Below are 5,310 nucleotides of genomic sequence, written 5' to 3'. Positions count from 1 at the left end.
CCCTGGATTGGGTTGTTTATGACTGTATGTACACAACACTTTGAATTTAGCCAAAAAGGCGCGCACGTGCGCACACACACACACACACACACACACACACACACACACATAGAGGTTCACACATATACATGCATGCATCTTATATAGTTCTATGTGCACATGCACAAAGATTACAGAATAACTATAATTTGAGTTTATTTGTAGAAGAGTTTTCTTTTATGTTTAAAATTTTTAAAAATGTGTTTTTGAAGTAGCTGTAGTTTACATTTTAAATTCTTTCATGTTCATGTATATATACACCCACACACCATTTACATTTGTATATACATGTATGTGTGTGTGTGTGTGTGTGTGTGTATATATATATATATACACATACACACATACATACATACATACATACATATCTCTTTCTCTCTCTCTCTCTCTATACATATATATATATATATATATATATATATATATACACACACACATACACATACATACACATATATATATATAGGACATGTGAGTGATTGAAAGTTACCTGTAATCACCACTAAGCCAAAAAGTGTCCACTGAATACATCACCTCACGTAGATCACCAAGTTCATGTCAGTCAACAGTGTTAATCTATCTTTAGGCTATTGATTATGTCTGGAAATTATAGCCACAAGCAGTAAGTAAAATGAAATGATTCAGACATCAATTGATTTTTCTGTTGCATGTCTATCATTACAAGCATATCACCATGTTACAAGAAGCCAAGGAATGCTAGAAATAATCCAATCACCCTCAAAATCATGGCTGTACCATCTTAAATGTGGTCAGGGTGTATTTAGACAATGCAGTCCTACTGAGTTTGATTCCCAGACTGGGCTGTGTGTTGTGTTCTTGAGCAAGACACTTTATTTCACATTTCTCCAGTTCACTCAGCTGTAGAAATGAGTTACAACATCAATGGTGCCAAGCTGTATCAGCCTTTGCCATTCCCTTGGATAACATTGGTAGTGTGGCGAGGGGAGGCTGGTATGCATGGGCGACTGCTGGTCTTCCATAAACATCCTTGTCTGGACTTGTGCCTCGGAGCGGAACTTTCTAGGTGCAATCCCATGGTCATTCATGTCTGAAGAGGGTCTTTACTTGATGCTATATCTTATTTCTTCCAACGACCTCTATTATCCTTTGCACTTATTACAAATATCTCTAACCTGAAGCTGCTTCTAATTAATATTTGAATTTTTTCCATGGCATGGCATGTTGGGACATGCCAGCAGATGGTTCTTAAATCAATATGTATACAGTCTCCCACACCTATCAGTCCTCTTCCCCCAGTTGCGCTCTTCAGGTATAGGTGATCAGTGTCTTCATGTGGATGATGGGCTCCACGCATCATTAGGAGCTTTCTAGACTTCCTGTCTTACTCCTTTAGCTCCTCCTCTGTCCACTTCAGGATTCTAGTGCCATACCAAACTACTGTGACTGCGTGTGAGTTTATTGCTGAAATTATGTTTCTGGCATTCAGCTTTGAAGCCAATATTTTTCTCACTCACTGCAGGTACCCTCATTTTGTCTTTTCCTTCATGTTGTTATATTTAATTCCATCTGCCTCAAGTATTCCCAGGTATTTATAGCTGGTTTGAGGTTGAATTGCCTTCATCATCTCACCACTTGGCAAACACATGCCTTCTGTCCTGACAAGCTTTCCTCGTCTCATCATCATCGTAATTATTATTATTATCATTCTTATTTATTATTATTATTATTATTATTATTAAGGTGGTAAGCTGACAGAATTGTTTGCATGTCAGGCAAAATTTCACAGTATTTTGTCCATCTTTATGTTCTGATTTCAAATTCTGCCGAGGTTGACTTTGCCTTTTTGGGCCAATAAGATAAATATCGGTTGAATACTGGGGTTCAATCTAATTGGCTTACCCTCTTCCCCGAAATTGCTGGCCTTGTGTCAAAATTTGAAATCATCATTATTATTATTATTGTGTTTTCTCTTACTCTTGTTTCCTTCCATTCCTGTTTTTGGCTCTTCTCCTTCACCACCTTAAGTTCTCAATCACCTTTTTTCCCCCACCCCCCTTCTTTCATGAAATAATGGTGCTTGAAGCAAGAATGAAGTATATTCATTTTTTTTCAAAGAATACACTTATATATAAACCCAAGAATGCTTTCGGTTCCATTCATCTTGAATGTTCTGTCAAGAAGTGAAAAGTTATTATATTATACACACCTCTTTGCTATTTGCCATTAGGAAACTTTCACAGAATAGACGCGGCTGATGGAGAAGTGAGAGACAGACTGGTGAAATCTTTATGAAACATTCAATACAAACATTTTGTCAAACTGTTAACATTATTATTCCTTTGTATTCCAGGCAAAAATAATTCTTTGTGCGATTGGTGAGTATTTATAACTATTACTAAAAAACATTTTTGGACTTTGCTTAATGTTTGCTTTCTTCAGCCATTTATAAAACTTCAGTTCATTTATTTGCTTTTTTCCTGTTTTATAGTTTTGTATTTTGTATTTTTTAAAAATTTTGGATTTTTTTTATTTTGTATTGTTTTTGTTTTTATTTGTCTGTTTTCTATTATATCTTTAGTCTTATTTGCTATTCTTTTTGTTGAATTTATTTGTCACATCTTGCTACATATGGAATATACCTCATTGAAAGACAAGCTGTTGTGTAGTTAAGCCTTTCCCTTGGATAACATCAGTGGCATGGAGCAGGGAGGCCGGTATGCATGGGTGACTGTTTATCTTCCATAAATAACCTTGTCTGGATGTGTGCCATGGAAGGGAACATTCTAGGTGCAGTGGTTTTCAAACTGTGGTCTGCAGACCACAGGGGGTCCACATGGACAAGACAGGGGTCCGTGAACAGCAAATACTTTTTATGGGCAATTTGATTTTATATATGTTTTTTAATCGAAATCTTTTAATTGACAATAAACCTATTTGTTAAATACTGTTAAATAAACAAATGTAAACATGTATGTTATTTTAAGCAAATATTTATGTATAAATTTCATAAGCGTTTATAAGGGGGTAAAGCCTGAAATATAAAGGGGTCCGCAAGTCAAAAAGTTTGAAAACCCCTGTTCTAGGTGCAGTGCCATGTAGTTAAGTCACAGGATTGATGGCTTGGCAATCAATTTTAGTTCATGCCTTGTCCTATCAACTCCACAAATATTGCAATGAAATACTTGGGAAAGGTTCATTACTCCAGTTCATCATACTTTCTACCTACACTTTTAACCTGAATGGAGCCAACAGAAACGCTTCTATATAGGTCGTCTGATTTGCTAGAAATAACTACCAAACTTTTGTCAAATCACAGAAAATGTAATCCTAGATACACCAGATGATATGATGGTCATGGCTGGAATGCTCTTGATCAGAGGTCTGCTAAATGATGACTGAACTGGGGATAAACAGCAACAACTTGAATGGTTGATGATGTGTGAAAGGAATTCAACCATAAAATGACTGTGCTAACAATTCTTGCTAGTATTTCTGACCTTCCAAGAAAAATACTAGCCCTTATGTACAATCCATTGGGTTTTTAGAACATGAATAGGTCTAATAAGAATATAATGTACTGGGTTCTTAATTGCTTTTTTCAAAGTCTGGAGTGGCTGTGTGGTAAGAAGCTTGCTTCCCATCCATATGGTTCTTGGTTCAGTCCCACTTGCACGTTAATTTCACGAGCAGGCTGTTCCGTTGATTAGATCTACTGGAACCCTCGACATCGTAAGCGATGGAGTGCCAACAACATATATATATACATATATATATATATGTATGTATGATGTTTAAAAAAGGACAAAACTGAAAGAAATGAGGTAGGATGGTCGAACCATCTGTAATCATAGTTCTGCTTCATTGATCAAGGCTAGACTAGGACTAAATGGCAGCAACAGTAACACAACATAAATTATCCATTCATGTACCAGTTTATTTTCTATTGGAATATAATCTTTATCCATATCAAGTTTAGATCTGACTCTGATTAAGACTTATGAGACAGTGTTACGCACACCAGCCTTCTCCTTCTGCCTGTCTGCCTGTCTGTCTGTCTGTCTGTCTGTCTGTCTGTCTGTCTGTCTGTCTGTCTCTCTCACTCACCATCTTAGATTTGACACTTGGTAGGAGAGATGTATGGTGGAAATAGTAAATGGCTAATAAAGCACCTCTTCAATCATATGTTCATTAAGTAAGAACATGATTTTTATTTTCTTCTTTCAAATAATGGCCTGTTTAATTAGTGTGTATGCTATTAATTAATTATTCCTGCAGATCTTGTTTGCATTCCATTTTTTGTCTCACCTCCCACATCGCTAAAACGTCAACAAATTGTTAAATTTTACAAATTTCTTTGTCATTATCAACTAACATTATTTGAGAAACTAATTTTCTCACTTGCATATTATGTAAACTGTTAAATGGTTAGATGCTCTATAGATTAAAACCAGGTAAACACCATTTTCTTTTTGTCAATGTTTGTTTTACAATCTAATTTAAATAATTAACTAATAGAATAATGATTAGAGGAATTAGCCTAATATCAAGTTTGTATATCTATGTGTGTGTGTGTGTGTGTATATATGTGTATGTATATATGTATATATGTGTATGTATATATATGTGTGTGCATGTATATATGTATCTGTATATATATTTGTGTATGTATACCTATATATGTATATATATATGTATGTGTGTGTATATATATATATATATATATATATATATATATATATATATGTATATGTGTATATGTATGTGTATATATATATGTATATATATATATGTATGTGTATATATTTTTGTATATATATATGTGTATATATACATGTATATATGTATATGTATGTATATATATGTATATATATGTGTATATGTATCGAAAGTAAATCATAGAGAATTTAAAAACAACAGATATCTTTTGTTAATTAGATAGATAAATAGATAGATAGATAGATAGATAGAAGTAGGAAGGTAGATAAAACACAAACCCCTTCAGGTAGATGGCCCTGCTCAGTATGTAGAAAAGGAGTAGGTAGTAACTCTATAAGATGTACCCGGTGCAAGCTATGGACACATAAGAGGTGCAGCAACATCAAAGGCAGGTTAACTAGCAAGTTAGTTTTTGTTTGTGGCAGATGTTCAGGTGCAATAAAGACTGCAAACAAACAGGAAACAACTTCTATCTCATTCCAGGGTGAAAAACTAGAGGTAGTCGATAGCTTCCGCTATCTGGGCGACCAAGTTAGTAGTGGGGGTGGGTGCGCTGAAAGTGTAGCTGCTAGA

At 34.8% G+C, this 5,310-nt stretch overlaps 1 long non-coding RNA gene across 1 annotated transcript in view; it reads left to right on the top strand.

Moving 5' to 3' along the window:
• The first annotated feature begins 2,315 nt into the window (after positions 1 to 2,315).
• LOC128249825 (uncharacterized) overlaps positions 2,316 to 5,310 on the top strand; it is an 8,672-nt gene continuing 5,677 nt past the window's right edge. The window contains exon 1 of the long non-coding RNA XR_008265952.1: positions 2,316 to 2,396. This is a non-coding gene — a long non-coding RNA (uncharacterized LOC128249825). The remainder of the gene's footprint in view (positions 2,397 to 5,310) is intronic.

Source organism: Octopus bimaculoides, chromosome 18 (genome assembly GCF_001194135.2).
Source record: "Octopus bimaculoides isolate UCB-OBI-ISO-001 chromosome 18, ASM119413v2, whole genome shotgun sequence".
Lineage (NCBI taxonomy): Eukaryota > Metazoa > Mollusca > Cephalopoda > Octopoda > Octopodidae > Octopus > Octopus bimaculoides.
Note: the sequence above shows the minus strand (reverse complement) of the source record. Positions and strands in the feature narration are given on the sequence as shown.